This window comes from Raphanus sativus, unplaced genomic scaffold (genome assembly GCF_000801105.2).
Source record: "Raphanus sativus cultivar WK10039 unplaced genomic scaffold, ASM80110v3 Scaffold2003, whole genome shotgun sequence".
Lineage (NCBI taxonomy): Eukaryota > Viridiplantae > Streptophyta > Magnoliopsida > Brassicales > Brassicaceae > Raphanus > Raphanus sativus.
Window position 1 is genome coordinate 1 of NW_026617312.1, and position 17,947 is coordinate 17,947.

At 43.8% G+C, this 17,947-nt stretch overlaps 1 non-coding gene and 1 pseudogene across 1 annotated transcript; both read right to left on the reverse strand.

Moving 5' to 3' along the window:
* Nucleotides 1-1,958: 1,958 nt before the first annotated feature.
* Nucleotides 1,959-2,065, reverse strand: LOC130505078 (small nucleolar RNA R71). The gene has a single exon (XR_008941546.1). It is a non-coding gene; the product is annotated as a small nucleolar RNA R71 (small nucleolar RNA).
* A 4,979-nt stretch (nt 2,066-7,044) lies between these two features.
* On the reverse strand, nt 7,045-14,749 carry LOC130505077 (uncharacterized; annotated as a pseudogene).
* Between the last annotated feature and the right edge of the window lie 3,198 nt (nt 14,750-17,947).

Here is a 17,947-nt window from a genome sequence, read left to right on the forward strand (position 1 = left end):
GAACAGGCTAATCTGGAATCATCTGGATAGAAAGTGGGAAATCTTCTTACTCACAACTTGATATATGGTGTTTTTAACATCATTGTATATATGTTTTCATTTGTTTCAAGTCACTAATTCGTGTCAGTCTAGTCCTTTTTGACCTTTTACAGGTCTGGAGTTGGTAGAAGGAAGAAGAGAAGGTGCCTGAGGAAAAGAAGTCCTTTTGGAGCATTCCTGCGGAGAACACTCAAGAGAACAGTCCCGAGACTGTTCTATCGCAAGCGGAACAAGCAGACGGAGTGATCCGGAGATTGTTCCAGACGAATATGGAAACTCCTATTTCGGGAATTAAAGCCCTGATGCCCTAATCTCTTTTCTTCTGATTGGCGCCTCCATATAAAAACGCCATCTATCTATTTTCTATCACTTACGCTAGTTTTTGCAAGAGACAAGTTTCATACTTTGGATTCAAGCTTTTGTAAGGGAGAAGGCTCTCATCTCACTCGAGAGAACAACCTGAACCCTAGTTTATTTCTTCTTAATCTGATCATGAGTATTTCAGTTTCATCTGTTGTTCTTCTCTGCATCATGATTGAGTAGTCGACTGTTGATCTAGGGTGATAGAGTGCATTCGCGACTGAGCATAGATAGGTTATCATTTAGTAAATCTTCATTCATTCATTGTTTCATGCCTGCGTTAAACTGATCATCTAGCGTTTGATCCCAAGTAAATCTGTGCATCAAAAGTGTAATAGGTTGCTAGATCCTGTATGAATGAGCACTGCATCCTTAGCCACACGAAAGTAGATGTTAAGGTGCATTGTGAACAGATCGGAGTCATTCATTAAGGTTCACCATCAGATCTCAGACCAAGCGACATCTTAGGAGCTGGGTCTGATCGGTGAAAGGATCAACTACACGACAGTGTGTTGTTCTAGCCTGTTCTCCGAGTTCTAGATAGAACTGCATCGAACCTGAATAGTTGCTCGGTCGTGATTGAGATCACTCGCATTCATCCTAGATTAACTCCTTTTAACTTGAATTCATCGCTTGTGCTTTTTACTTGTTCTCTACGTCACCTTTTAAACCAAATCTTTATCTTCTTCTTAGCTTGATTTCGGAACTCATAGAACTAGAGTGTAGACTGGTCCTCTGGATTTGAATCTCAAGTACTACAATTGCAACTGTTAACTTGGCAGTAGCAAGGATTCATTTTTAGTGTATCAAGTTTTGGCGCCGTTGCGACGGGGACCAGATTTTTTACCTCTAATTTTCGGTTTCATATCTAGTCTAAGATATCTAACTCGTCTTATTTTCTTTGTTTCAGCTGATGATCCAGGTGCATGACCAGTAGACATACTCGGAGCAACGCACAAGGACCATTGCATCAGCTTACTAACGAGGAACTAGCGAGATTGGAACGACAGAACCGTCAACAGCCGAGATCAACGAACACCAACATGGGTGATCATCCAGATGATCTCACTGCTGCACTTGCACTCATGCAACAGCAGATGCAGCAGATGCAGCAGACGATCCAAGCGCAGCAAGCTGCTGCCGAGCAAGCTGCTCTGAATGCTGCGAACCAGCAGAACCAACAGGAGGAAGTGGTCCAGATCGGGCAGAGAAACTTGCTGCGTAATCTGCCTGCTACGCGATCTGCCATAACCCCTCCACCGTGCACTAGGCAAGACTTCGAGATCAAGCCAGCCTTGATAAGTCTAGTGCAAAGGAAGATCTTCAATGGGCTTCCTGCTGAGATACCGATGGACCACATCGAGCACTTTGAGAAGATGTGTGGTTTCACTAAAGCGAATGGAGTACCACCCGATTACATCAAGTGTACTCTGTTCCCTTTCTCTCTTGATGGGAAAGCTGCTCGCTGGCTTGATTCACTACCCACAGGATCACTCACCACTTGGGAACAAGTCCGAGAGGCCTTCTTAAGCCACTTCTACACGAAATCGAAGACGGCAGCTCTGAGACAGAAGATCGTGACCTTCAAACAGCTGGTGGACGAGCCGTTCTGCGATGCTTGGGAGCGATTCAATGTCTACCGCAGAGAGTGCCCACATCACGGTTTTGAGGAAGACTATCTGCTGGGAGTGTTCTACGATGGAGTAGGCTGGGAGTACAGGAACGCTTTGAACTCAGCCAGTAAGGGAGATTTCATGACTCAGTCCACTCAAGGTGCATTCGAGTTGATTGAGAACATGGCCTCAAGCTCAGCTGACAATAACCGCGAGACTGATCGCACTCAGAAGGTGAAGAGCATCGACAACAGCAAGATTGATGAGCTCTCTGCCAAGGTCGATCAGCTGATTAAGAGTAACCAGAACCAGGTCTTCATCATGGAAGAATCCCCTCAGGATAAAGCTACCGCGGAAGGCACATCAGAGGCAGGTCAGTCGGCTGAGGATCAGCATGAAGTGAGTTATGTGAATGGGCAAGGATGGCAGTTCAAGAACTATCACCCGAACCCAAACGTGAGGAACAATCCCCACCTGTTCAACGCCCCTAAACCAGACGATAAAGCTCAAGGAAACCAGGGTCAGAACAGTGGATACCAAAGGCCTTATGGCAATCAGGGAAGAACCTTTGTCCTCAACCCAGCTCAGAATGCCCAATTCCACAGCCAGAAACAGCCGGTTAATCAGCAAGCTGCACAACCGACTCAGACTGCTCCGCATGATGACATGAAGAGCCTCGCCAATATGATGAGCCAACTGCTCCAAGGACAGCAGATCCAGGGGAAAGCACTGAACCAGGTCACAAACGACATCAACACCAGGATGAATCATATGTTCAATGACCTGAGTGCGAAGTATGACAATGTCTCAAGCCATATGAGACAGATGGATATTCAGATTGCTCAGACTGCTGAGAATGTGAAGAGACAGCAAGGAACTCTCCCTGGAAAAACAGACAAGAACCCCAAGGAGTGCAATGCAGTAGGTTTGAGGAGTGGAAAGCAACTGCCTGATCTAGACCCCAGGAGATTCACATCGGCTGAGAAAGGGAAGCAGAAGGAGTCGGATCAGCCATCTAAAGCTGTACCCACAGATGAGGATGATGCAGAACAACCTACTGAGACTGTTCCGACTGAAGCAGAGCGACCCGCTGGGGTTGTTCCACCGACTGCAGCACCTTCTCCTGCTCGTCAGTATGTACCGAAAGTTCCTTACCCTGTTCCAGCTAAGGCTACACGCAAGGATAAGGAAGAGATGAAGTGCAGGAAGATGCTGGAAGACCTAACTGTCAAGCTCCCTCTGATGAGTGCGATCCAGATGATACCATCCATGCGTAGCTTTGTCAAAGGACTGATCTCTGGGAAGATATCTGATGACAGCGAGTTCATGATTGTCTCTAAGGAGTGCAGCGCGGTGCTCCAGAACAGAAGGATCAAGAAGATGGGTGATCCGGGAAAGTTTGTTCTCTCGGTTCAGATTGGGAGAACACTTTTCTCATGCTCACTGGTCGATCTAGGGTCGAGCATAAACCTCATGCCATATACTGTGGCTAAGCGCCTTGGATACTCGGACTTCAAGCCTACCAGGATGTCCCTAGTGTTTGCTGATCGATCTGTGAAGTCTCCAGTTGGAATCCTAGAAGATCTTCAAGTTCTGGTTGGAAACACCATTGTTCCTGCCGATTTCGTTGTTCTGGAAGTTGAGGAAGATTCCAATGATCCCCTGATCCTAGGCAGACCATTCCTCTGCACTGTTGGAGCTATCATTGATGTCCGACAAGGGAAGATTGATCTCCACCTTGGAGATATTGTGATGAAGTTTGAGATGGATCAGATGCTCAAGAAACCGATGCTGGATGGACAAACTTTCACTGTCCAAGAAGATGGTGATCCATTAGAGCCGCATGAGGGAATGATCGAGGAGATTCTCACCGAGGATCCGCTTGAACTCGCCTTAGTCAGAGCTGAATCCGAGCAGAGCTTAGAGAGTGTTGATGCTGATGCCTATGCCAAATTCCTGGATTCAGCCAGGAGTATTGAGAGAATGGTGGCGAATCTAAGTCTGGGGGAGAACAGTGAGTCCAGCACAGCGACTGGAACAACCGCGCCTCAGAACCCGTCTGTTCCGGCAGCTCAGACCGATGACTCATGGAGCGAGCTGAAAGCTCCAAAAGTAGAGCTCAAACCCCTTCCCAAGGGACTCAGGTATGCATTTCTTGGACCCAATTCCACATATCCTGTTATTGTGAATGCTGACCTGAACAATGCAGAGACTGCTCTGCTCTTGTGTGAGCTGAGAAAATATCGTAAGGCTTTGGGTTATTCTCTAGCTGACATACCTGGCATTTCACCTGATCTGTGCATGCATAGAATACACCTGGAAGATGAATCGATGACTTCTGTAGAACATCAGAGGAGGTTAAACCCAAATCTAAAAGATGTTGTTAAGAAAGAGATAATGAAACTTCTAGAAGCAGGTGTGATCTATGCGATCTCTGATAGTAAGTGGGTTAGTCCTGTGCATGTAGTACCTAAGAAAGGTGGGATCACTGTGATAACCAATGAAAAGAATGAATTGATCCCCACTAGAACAGTTACTGGTCATCGCATGTGCATTGATTTTCGTAAGTTGAATGCTGCGACTCGTAAGGATCACTTCCCACTTCCTTTTATTGATCAAATGCTTGAGAGATTGGCTAACCACCCTTACTATTGCTTTTTAGATGGTTATTCAGGTTTCTTTCAGATTCCCATCCACCCAGATGATCAGGAGAAGACGACGTTCACATGCCCTTATGGAACATATGCATACAGGAGGATGCCCTTTGGCTTGTGCAATGCTCCAGCGACCTTCCAGCGATGCATGATGTCGATTTTTACTGATCTGATCGAAGACATAATGGAGGTTTTCATGGACGATTTCAGCGTCTATGGGAGCTCCTTTCATGTCTGTTTGTCAAATTTGTGCAGGGTGCTGAAGCGATGCGAGGAGAAGCATCTGGTGCTGAACTGGGAGAAATGCCACTTCATGGTCAGAGATGGGATTGTTCTGGGACACAAGATATCAGAGAAAGGCATTGAGGTGGACAAGGCAAAGATCGAGGTCATGATGAGTCTGCAACCACCAACTTCAGTGAAGGGAATCAGGAGTTTCTTGGGACACGCTGGCTTCTATAGGAGGTTCATCCAGGACTTCTCTAAGATCGCGAGACCACTCACTCGATTGCTCTGCAAGGAAGCTCAATTTGCTTTTGACAGTGACTGCCTAGCCGCATTTCACACGATCAAGGGAGCTCTAGTCAGTGCACCAGTTGTCCAACCTCCAGACTGGGATCTTCCTTTTGAGATCATGACGGATGCAAGTGATTTTGCAGTGGGAGCAGTCCTTGGACAGCGTAAAGACAAGAAGCTTCACGTGATCTACTATGCGAGCAGAACCTTAGATGAAGCTCAGTGCCGATACGCAACCACAGAGAAGGAGCTCCTTGCCATCGTATTCGCTTTTGAGAAGTTCAGATCCTATCTGGTTGGATCAAAAGTGATTGTGCACACAGACCACGCGGCTCTCAAGTACCTACTCACGAAGAAGGATGCTAAACCGCGGCTCTTAAGATGGATTCTCTTGCTCCAAGAGTTTGATCTGGAGATAAGAGACAAGAAGGGGGTTGATAATGGAGTAGCAGATCATCTCTCCAGGATGAAAGTGTCAGATGAGACAGTTCTAGATGTGGAACAACCGATGGAGTACGTCAATGCGATTGGTCTGCGCAACATGGAACAGTCGTCACCTGTCATCAAGGACTGTTCCCGCGTAGAAGGAGCATTTGTTGCAGTGATCCAGAAGGAGTACCCGAACCTTCCATGGTTTGCTGAGATTGCCAACTTCTTGGCAGCTGAGAAAGAGCCTTTGAGGTTCACTGGGAATGAGAAAAGGAAATTTCTAAGGGAGGCAAGACACTACTTCTGGGATGAGCCGTATCTCTATCGGCAAGGCAAATATGGGATCTTCAGGAGGTGTGTTCCAGAGGCTGATATTCCAGGGATCCTTCACCACTGCCACTGTTCTTCTTATGCTGGTCACTTTGCCACTTTCAAGACAGTTTCCAAGATCCTACAAGCCGGCTTCTGGTGGCCCACTATGTTCAGAGATGCTCACGCTTTCATATCTCGATGCAATTCATGCCAAAGGATGGGGAGTATAAGCAAGAGAAACGAGATGCCTCAGAACTACATCTTGGAAGTTGAAGTGTTCGACTGCTGGGGGATCGATTTCATGGGACCCTTCCCAGTCTCTCACAAGAACGAGTACATCTTAGTTGCTGTGGACTATGTCTCCAATGGGTAGAAGCGATTGCTAGTCCAACCAATGATGAGCGAGTTGTAACCAAGATGTTCACCTCCATCATCTTTCCAAGATTTGGAGTGCCTAGAGTGGTTATAAGCGATGGTGGAACTCACTTTATCAACAAGTTGTTCCAAGGATTGCTGAGCAAGAATGGTGTCAAACACAAGGTTGCAACCGCCTATCATCCTCAAACAAGTGGTCAAGTGGAAGTTTCCAAAAGAGAAATCAAGAACATCCTGCAGAAAACTGTCAACACCACCCGCAAGGACTGGTCCCTTAAGCTTGACGATGCTCTCTGGGCGTACAGAACAGCCTACAAGTCCCCTCTAGGGACCACTCCCTATCATCTGGTCTATGGCAAGGCGTGCCACCTACCTGTTGAGCTAGAGTACAAGGCCGCTTGGGCTGTCAAACTACTCAACTTCGACATCAAACCCGCCAAGGAGAGGCGAACCATTCAGATCCACGAGTTGGAGGAGATCAGGCATCTGGCCTATGAGAGTTCTAAGATCTACAAAGAAAAGACCAAGGCGTTCCATGACCAAAGGATCATCAGCAGAAGCTTTGCTCCGAACGATCAGGCCCTACTCTTCAATTCACGGGTTAAGCTGTTCCCTGGAAAGCTTAAGTCCAGATGGTCCGGACCTTTCACCATCAAGGAGGTTCGCCCTTACGGAGCTGTTGTGTTGCTGGACACAAGAGGTGGAGAATTTGTTGTTAATGGTCAGCGTCTAAAGCCATATCTTGCTGACACAACAATCACTGAAGGTCTAGATACCCTTAAGCGATCCCTCTCAAGCCTAATCGGCTCATTGAAGTCAAGCTAGTGACAGAAAACAAGCGCTTGGTGGGAGGCAACCCACTGGTGAGTGTAAATATTGTTTTCTTTTTGTCTTTATTCTTTCTAGGAACTAACTTGCAGGTTGAAAAATCAAGAAAATTCGAGATCACTCCAGGAGAACACTCCAGCGGTTGTTCCGCCGATTGTTCCAGGTAAGTGCTCGAACCAAAAAATAAAATAAAATAAAATAAAATAAAATAAAAAAGAGAAGAGGAAGCGGTTTTGATGGACCTATTTAAGGCCCAAACACTCCACTTCCCCACTTCATCTCTCTCGCCGCAAACCACCCCCTTAGAACCCTAAAATCGCGATCACTCATCTCTCTCTTTCTCATCGATTTTGGTTCTAACCTCCTGGGATTCTCTTGAGATTGGGTTGTTTTGCAGGAATCACCTCTCCAATAAAGGTAATCGGACAAGGACTCTCCTCCTTTAGCGCATGCAAATCGCGATTTGGGAGTGATTTCTTGGGCGTCTCTTTCCTTTATGCTTGCGATTTCATCCTAGGTTGTAGCTCTTGATAGTATACTTGCTACTAGGATTGAACTCATGATTGATTTTCAATGGAAGAGGAACCGATTTGTTGCTTGTGATTCTTGGCCTTTGCGATTTCTACTGTTGAGATTGAGGCTTGTGTAGGTTGTCTAGTAATCGATGGACTTGGATAGAACAAGAATATTGGATTGTTCCATCGTTGCTAGAACAACCGACGAACTGTGCTGATGTTGGGTTTTGTTGTTGTTTTGCAGATGCCTACAAAGATGAGAAACGCTAGAACCGCCAAGAGCACAACTTCTCCACCCGTGAGAGCTCCACCTGGTTACCCATGGCCGAACAAGAAAGAGGGCGAACCCATCGACCTCAATGATCCGATGCTCCTTGACTACAATGCTGAGGGATGGGACAAGGAGTCAGCGGTAATGAACCCCTAGGATGTTTCTCTGGATGGATATGGATAGATCCTTGCATAAACGAGTCAAGGACTCAAGCTTATCAAGGTGGTGGATCGAATGGTGACACAAGAGGCTATGGGAAGGCTTCTTGATACTCCTAGACAATAGATCGGATATTACACACCTCTCTAAGGTCCTTGGGCGTTGGATATTACACACCAACAGACTGGATACTACACACCAGACACTCTCTCACGACAAGGCAAGGGAGAAGAAAACTCAAAGGTTTTTAGATAAAAGAAGACTTGATAGATTACTAGGGTTGCGGCACACACATATATATAGTGAGAGACTTGGAACAGGCTCCAATCAACTCAAACTAAAAGGAACAGGCTCCTTTAGTTAATGTAGAAATAAAGACACAACATAGATAGAGTTTTCGAAATAAAAGACATAAATAATTAGAGAAATAAAACATAACATAAGGTTCTTCATGTGGTTGGTCCGAGAGCATCATCTAGGAGTTTTGAGCAGCAAGACTATGGCCTCGTTAAAAACCTATCTTTGCAAAACCCATTGGGACAAAAACAAAGATAGGGAAAAAGAGCACACATAGCTTGCTAGCCTAGACAACGCTCAGCTTGATGGTGAGATAGCTTGGATGGTAACAAGTGCATCTTGAAGTATCAAGCTTCCTTCAAGACTTTCTTCATGCATCAAACACTTCTTGATTAATCCTCCAATAGCTTCCTTGAGTTTCTTAGCTTTGGATCGAGTTATGGGGCCATTGGAAATGACTAAGGCATCATCTTCTTTGGTTGCAACATCTTTAGACTTCCCATCTTCTTTAGCTAGCTGGAACTCTTCATCTTGATCAGCATGCTGGTCCATGATCATATCATCCCCTCCTTCTTGAAAAGGATTTGTCCTCAAATCGAACTCATCTGCAATAAAAGGGATTAAGTCAGAAACATTAAAACTATTGCTTACATCGTACTTCCCTTTGAGGTCAAGCTTGTAGGCATTGTTGCTGATCTTCTTTATGATCTCAAAAGGTCCATCAATCCTTGGCATTAGCTTGGACTTCCTTTCTTTTGGAAATCTCTCCTTCCTTAGGTGAACCCAAACCTGATCACCTACTTCAAAAACCATCTCACGCCTTCCTTTGTTGGCATGCTTAACATACTGCTTTGTTTTCTCTTCAATATTAAGCCTAGCTTGCTCGTGGAGTTGTTTCACCATCTCTGCCTTTCTTTTGCCATCAAAACTGATCCTTTCACACTCAGGTAAAGGTATTAGATCCAAAGGAGAGGTGGGATTGAACCCATAAACAATTTCAAAAGGTGAAAACTTAGAAGCAGAATGCACAGCATGATTGTATGCAAATTCACAATGTGGCAAATGATCTTCCCAAGACTTCAGATTCTTTTTAATGAATGCACGCAAGAGAGTACCTAAAGTCCTATTAACTACTTCAGTTTGTCCATCAGTTTGCGGATGACAAGTAGTAGAGAACAACAGTTTCGTACCTAGTTTAGACCATAGAGTTTTCCAAAAATAACTAAGAAACTTAGTATCTCTATCAGAAACAATAGTCCTAGGCATGCCATGAATGCGCACAATCTCTTTAAAGAACAGGTTAGCAACATGCAATGCATCATCAGTTTTGTGACATGCTATGAAATGAGCCATTTTTGAGAATCTATCAACAACAACAAAGATAGAATCCTTTCCAGTTCTAGTTCTAGGCAATCCCACAATGAAATCCATAGATATGTCATTCCAAGGATGATAAGGAATAGGGAGAGGAGTATACAAACCATGTGACTGAACCTTAGACTTAGCTTGTTTACAAGTTGAACACCTCTCACAAATTCTTTCCACATCTCTTTTCATCCGAGGCCAAAAGAAGTGATCCTGCAAGGTTTTAAGAGTCTTTGTAACACCAAAGTGACCCATAAGGCTTCCTCCATGAGATTCCCTGACAAATAACTCTCTCAAAGAACAGTTAGGCACACACAAACGATTATCATAAAAAAGAAATCCATCATGCCTAAAGTAATGCCCAGCAGCAACCTTTTCACAAGAGTTATAAGCATCTTTAAGATCAGGATCAGTCTCATACATACCTTTAATCTGCTCAAAACCTAATAGCTTAGCATCAAGAGTGTTTAAGAGAGCATACCTTCTTGATAGTGCATCAGCAACTATATTCTCCTTACCTTGTTTGTATTTGATCACATAAGGGAAGGTTTCAATGAATTCTACCCATCTGGCGTGCCTCTTACTGAGCTTGTTCTGGCCTTTAAGGTACTTGAGAGACTCATGATCAGTGTGGATTACGAACTCTTTAGGCCATAGATAATGCTGCCAAGTCTGCAAGGCCCTCACCAAAGCATAGAGTTCCTTATCATAAGTTGCATAGTTGAGAGTGGCTCCTCCAAGCTTTTCACTAAAGTATGCAATAGGTCTTTTCTCCTGCATAAGAACAGCACCAATACCAATTCCTGAGGCATCACATTCAATCTCAAAAGTTTTATTAAAATCAGGAAGTATAAGAAGAGGGGCATTAGTAAGCTTCTCTTTAAGGCATTGGAATGCAGCTTCTTGTGTGTCTCCCCACTTGAAACCTATGTCTTTCTTGACAACCTCAGTCAAGGGAGCTGCTATAGTACTGAAATCCCTCACAAATCGCCTATAGAAGCCAGCAAGTCCATGGAAGCTCCTCACTTCACTCACTGTCTTAGGGATGGGCCATTCTCGTATAGCTTTCACCTTCTCTGGATCCACTTTCACTCCATCTGCACTCACAATAAAGCCTAGGAAGACCAAGTTATCCGTACAGAAAGTGCATTTCTTAAGGTTAGCAAAAAGCTTCTCTTTTCTCAAAACATCAAGGACAGCCTTAAGATGACCTATATGCTCTTCTAGACTCTGGCTGTAAACTAGGATATCATCAAAGTAAACCACAACAAACAATCCTATAAAAGACCTAAGAACATGGTTCATTAATCTCATGAAAGTACTAGGAGCATTGGTTAATCCAAAGGGCATAACTAACCACTCATACAACCCATGCTTAGTTTTAAAAGCAGTTTTCCACTCATCTCCCTCTTTCATCCTAATTTGATGATATCCACTCTTAAGATCTATCTTAGAAAAGATGCAAGAACCATGCAATTCATCAAGCATATCATCTAATCTAGGAATAGGGTGGCGATACTTCACTGTTATGTTGTTGATTGCTCTACAATCAACACACATGCGCCAGCTTCCATCTTTCTTAGGCACCAGGAGCACTGGAACAGCACAAGGACTCATGCTCTCACGGATGTGGCCTTTCTCCATCAGTTCCTCAACCTGCCTTTGTAGCTCCTTGGTCTCAACCGGGTTAGTTCTGTAGGCTGGTCTATTGGGAAGAGTAGAACCTGGTACAAAGTCTATCTGATGCTCGATCCCTCGTATAGGTGGTAAACCGGTGGGACTATCTTCTGGAAACACATCTTGATAATCCTGTAAAAGAGCTGACATCTCACTCGGATACACCGGTGTGCAATCAGTTAGACTAACAAGAGATTCTTTTAAAACAAATAAGAGAACTGATTGATTAGAGTAGAGAGATCTTTTGATGTCACCAGTTTTGGCATAGAAGTTGTGCTGCTTGCTCGGTTCTGGTTTAAGATCTATTTCTTTCTTTTTCTGAAGCTGTAGCTGATCTTGATGCACTTCTTTAGGAGTTAGAGGTACCAGTGTAGTCTTTTTGCCGTTGAACTCAAAGGTATGCTTGTTAGTAAAGCCATTGTGTGTAACTCTTCTATCAAACTGCCATGGTCTCCCAAGCAAGATATGACTGGCTTCCATTGGTATCACATCACATAGGATCTCATCTTCATATCTTCCAATGGATAAAGGAATTGACACCTGTGTGGATACCTTCATTTCCCCTTCTTCATTGAGCCATTGCAGTCGGTATGGTCTAGGATGTTTTTGAGTCTTCAAGCTAAGCTTCTTCACCATTGTCTCACTAGCAACATTAACACAGCTTCCACCATCAATTATCAGACTACAAACTTTTCCTTGTACCATACAACGAGTGTAGAACAGGTTTTCTCTTTGCTCTAGCTCCTCGGTTTTGTTTTGCAAGCTGAGAGTCCTCCTTGCAACCAAAAGCCTACCATGAACTGGTTTCTCTTCATACTCTGCTTCTGAAGATTCTTGCTCAGTCTCCGGTCTTTCATCTTCAGATTCATACTCGCCATTCTCCAAGAGAACCATAACTCTCTTGTTGGTACACTCATTAGCATAGTGCCCACGCCCTTGACACTTAAAGCACTTCACATCTCTTGCACGCGAGCTGGTAGCCTCTGCTTTACCTTTATCCTTGCTGTAGATGCTACTAGGCTTAGACTCTTCCTTTGGCTGTGGCTTGCCCTCTTTCTGATAGCTTGGTTTGTCCTCCTTAGAAGTCTGGTATCTACTGGAACTATAGCTGCCACGCGCATGGCTCCTTCTCTTAACTTGTTGCTCTACCAAGATAGCTTTGTGTAGCATCTCCTCTATCTCCAAGTAGTGCTGCATCTCTACCCTGTCTTGTATCTCACGGTTGAGCCCACCAAGAAACCGTGCCATGGTAGCTTCACTATCTTCGGAAACCTTAGCTCTCAACATAAGCAACTCCATCTCTTGATAGTATTCCTCCACAGACTTGGAACCTTGGGTAAGAAGCCTCAGCTTTTGGTGAAGATCACGGTGATAGTGGCTGGGAACAAACCTCCTACGCATCAAAGACTTCATCTCAGCCCATGTCTCAATAGGAAACTCCCCATTGCGCCTTTTGTTTGTAACCAACTGATCCCACCAACTCAATGCATAGTCATTGAACTCAGTAGCAGCAACTTGAACCTTTTTAATCTCAGAGTAGTGTTGACAATTGAAGACAAGTTCTATCTTCTTTTCCCACTCAAGATATGCATCCGGATCAGCCTTGCCATGGAAAGGAGGGATCTTAAGCTTCAATCCTGATAGCTCATTGCGCCTATGCCTTCTGCCCTCATGATCATGTCGCGATCTCCTACTGCTGTATCTTGATCCAGAGCTATGGCTACTTTTCTCATAGAAGTTATCAGTCTCTTCTGATCCAGCATGCTCACGGCGACCATGCCTATTGATCCTTGGCTCACGTCTCTGCTCAGCATTCTGGTCTTGTCTATCAGATAGCCTTTGATCGAGTTTATCCTCCAACAACTTCTCCATGGCTGCAAGGATATCTTTGGTGATTGCTTCTTGTAATAGCTTGTTTCTCCTCATAAGAGTTGCCTCATCATCCTCGGATCCCATTGCTTCCTGATTCACAAAAGGTTTGAACAAGTAAGTAGTTCAAAGAAATCAAAACACAAAAGAATCAAATAAGGAAACAAGAAAAAATTTAAAACAAGGCGGCAAAGGATACTTGATCAATACGCAACGATTTGAATTCCTTTTCAGTTTCGAAATACAACAACACAGATCAGATTCTAACAGACGACGAAATGAGATGAAACAGATAAGGATCTATTACTTCTAACAACAGATCGAGACTCACAAACACAATAGAACTTTCGGAATTTTGAAAACTCGAAACAAGATCGATGAGAAGTTGAAAAGTTCTTAATGAAAACTTGATTGAAACTCTTAGATCTATCAATGGTGATCACGAAAACAATAGATCTATCAGTTATAATGATGAAAAGAAGCAGATCTAGTGAACAACAACACAAGAACACAGATCTATCAATGATATGAATGGTGATGAACAGATCGGATGAAAATGATAAGAGAAATCGAAACTCCCCTTCCAGAGTGCTCTGATACCACTTAATGAACCCCTAGGATGTTTCTCTGGATGGATATGGATAGATCCTTGCATAAACGAGTCAAGGACTCAAGCTTATCAAGGTGGTGGATCGAATGGTGACACAAGAGGCTATGGGAAGGCTTCTTGATACTCCTAGACAATAGATCGGATATTACACACCTCTCTAAGGTCCTTGGGCGTTGGATATTACACACCAACAGACTGGATACTACACACCAGACACTCTCTCACGACAAGGCAAGGGAGAAGAAAACTCAAAGGTTTTTAGATAAAAGAAGACTTGATAGATTACTAGGGTTGCGGCACACACATATATATAGTGAGAGACTTGGAACAGGCTCCAATCAACTCAAACTAAAAGGAACAGGCTCCTTTAGTTAATGTAGAAATAAAGACACAACATAGATAGAGTTTTCGAAATAAAAGACATAAATAATTAGAGAAATAAAACATAACATAAGGTTCTTCATGTGGTTGGTCCGAGAGCATCATCTAGGAGTTTTGAGCAGCAAGACTATGGCCTCGTTAAAAACCTATCTTTGCAAAACCCATTGGGACAAAAACAAAGATAGGGAAAAAGAGCACACATAGCTTGCTAGCCTAGACAACGCTCAGCTTGATGGTGAGATAGCTTGGATGGTAACAAGTGCATCTTGAAGTATCAAGCTTCCTTCAAGACTTTCTTCATGCATCAAACACTTCTTGATTAATCCTCCAATAGCTTCCTTGAGTTTCTTAGCTTTGGATCGAGTTATGGGGCCATTGGAAATGACTAAGGCATCATCTTCTTTGGTTGCAACATCTTTAGACTTCCCATCTTCTTTAGCTAGCTGGAACTCTTCATCTTGATCAGCATGCTGGTCCATGATCATATCAAGCGGGGAAATAAAACCGGCTCCTTCAAGCGGAGATCTTACCCACGCGGTTCGCTCACCAGGATACTCTAGGCGACCTCGGCCTTGACACAGAGGTGTTCGATACGATGCAGGCTATGGGAATCATGCCTATCTGTTTCCAAGCCCAGGTCTTGTACCCGGATTTGGTTAGGCAAGTGCTCGCGACGTGCCAGATCACTTATCTGAACCCCAATGAGCCTACATACGAGAACTGCTTCTTCTCCTTCATGGCCGATGGCAAGTTCTGCTCCATCTCCCTTCACGATCTGAACGAGCTACTCGAGATCGCAGACACGCCAAGGGGAGTTTCAGTGGAGAAGAAGTTCAAGCCGGCTGACACCTTCTGGGACCTCATTGCATCTGGCAAGTTCACCTCTCGCAAGGCCTACCAATCGCAGATCCGGAACCCTGCTATCCAGATCATTGCCAAGATCGAGTCAGTCAAAAATATTGTGGGAATCAGGACCTTATTTTGTGATGCTCTTTAACCACCTCGTGCTTTTAACCTTCTTATTCACTGACCTTAGCAGTGATGAAAGACCCACACATGGACCTGGAACACCCTGACTTATCTCATTTGACACTCCAGAAGTTCTATACCGATCAGGTTACACTGGGCAGACTTAACTCCACTTTATCTGAACCTAATCTGGACTCTAATTCTTCTTGTCATGGTCACTAGATCAGGGTAGAATGAGAACTACACTCAGGACTTCTTATCCGATTTTTATCCCTCTTGCTGTTCCTGAGTGGCTAGCTCATCTTTAGCTAGTTCCCACCTTGAACCCTGACCTTTTATTCCACCCTCATGCATTTGCTTTTCTAGTACTTTATGTGCAGATATGTGCAAAAAGGTCGGAGAGGAAAGGATCGACGCAGTTCTTACTCATCAATGCTCACACAGTGGAAGCAGGCAGAACAACCGGAGCGCTTGTTCCGGCACGAAAGAGAACAACCGAGGTGCCTGTTCCGATACCATAGAGAACAACGAAGAAGTAAGTGGCTAGAACAGAGCAGAATGAATCACCAGTGGCATCATGTACATCACTTGTTACCTCCTTGCTCGTCACCCCAGCATTTTGTATTTCGGTATATATATATATATGTAAAAAAAAAAAATTTGATTTTGCTTTGATTTACTGGTGACGAGAAGGGGAAGAATCTATGATGCATGCCACTGGGAAGTTGAGAAGGTAATGATGGTTTCAGTGAAGTGTTCTGAAGGGGAAGTTGAATCACGCAGAGTAGTCCTATGATCGATCTATCGGAGAGCAGTCCGATTAGCAGAGATGAGTAAGGACTGTGGACCTCAATGGAGCCGTCCTCTCACGACCATTTTGTGCGATATCCTGCACCCGCTCTTGGTAAACCCTAAACACTCTTGAACTCCACCATAAAAGTTAGCCTGTTCTATACCTAGCCCGTTCTCTCTGAGTAGAGCCTGTGACAAGAAGCTCACGCTGATCTTAATTGAACATAAGGAGTTTTGTCTCGAAAGTGTTGCCTTTTCAGGTTGAGATGTAGAGTAAGGAGCCGATCTTCGAACAGCGATCAGGGGGTTCTCAGTAAGTGTGTGTGGTCCTAATCTACAGCTTGTATGGTTCAGAGATTTGTGGTAAGAGTATGGTTGCTGAGAAAAAGCGAGTTCCCACGCTTTCAAACCTTTCTTGGTACTTGCCTTGTTCGAGGACAAACAAGGATCTAAGTCTGGGGGAATTGATATATGGTGTTTTTCACATCATTGTATATATGTTTTCATTTGTTTCAAGTCACTAATTCGTGTCAGTCTAGTCCTTTTTGACCTTTTACAGGTCTGCAGTTAGTAGAAGGAAGAAGAGAAGGTGCCTGATGAAAAGAAGTCCCTTTGGAGCATTCCTGCGGAGAACACTCGAGAGAACAGTTCTCTCGCAAGCGGAACAAGCAGACGGAGTGATCCGGAGATTGTTCCAGACGAATATGGAAACTCCTATTTCGGGAATTAAAGCCCTGTTGCCCTAATCTCTTTTCTTCTGATTGGCGCCTCCATATAAAAACGCCATCTATCCATTTTCTATTTTTTTGACGCTAGTTTTTGCAAAAGACAAGTTTCATACTTTTGGATTCAAGCTTTTGTAAGGGCGACGGCTCACATCTTCATTCGAAGAACAACCTGAACCCTAGTTTATTTCTTCTTAATCTGATCATGAGTATTTCAGTTTCATCTGTTGTTCTTCTCTGCATCATGATTGAGTAGTCGACTGTTGATCTAGGGTGATAGAGTGCATTCGCGACTGAGCATAGATAGGTTATCATTTAGTAAATCTTCATTCATTCATTGTTTCATGCCTGCGTTAAACTGATCATCTAGCGTTTGATCCCAAGTAAATCTGTGCATCAAAAGTGTAATAGGTTGCTAGATCCTGTATGAATGAGCACTGCATCCTTAGCCACACGAAAGTAGATGTTAAGGTGCATTGTGAACAAATCGGAGTCATTCATTAAGGTTCACCATCAGATCTCAGACCAAGCGACATCTTAGGAGCTGGGTCTGATCGGTAAAAGGATCAACTACACGACAGTGTGTTGTTCTAGCTTGTTCTCCGAGTTCTAGATAGAACTGCATCGAACCTGAATAGTTGCTCGGTCATGATTGAGATCACTCGCATTCATCCTAGATTAACTCCTTTTAACTTGAATTCATCGCTTGTGCTTTTTACTTGTTCTCTACGTCACCTTTTCAAACCAAATCTTTATCTTCTTCTTAGCTTGATTTCGGAACTCATAGAACTAGAGTGTAGACTGGTCCTCTGGATTTGAATCTCAATTACTAAATTGCGACTGTTAATTTGGCAGTAGCAAGGATTCATTTTTAGTGTATCAAGGAAGAAGATATCCCACCTTCTATTCAGATGATTCCAGATTAGCCTGTTCGGATATATGCCATTATCTTCATGATTCTTATCAAACCAGGATGAACCACGATCTAAGAAGCTTTATTTGGAACCACGATTCAGTGGAAAATTACCAGGAAGTTAATAAATCTCATAGGAGTTGTGAGTAAGAAGATATCCTACTTTCTATCCAGATGATTCAAGATTAGCCTGTTCGGACATATGGCAATATCTTCATGATTCTTATCAAACCAGGATGAACCACGATCTAAGAAGCTTTATTTGGAACCACTAATCA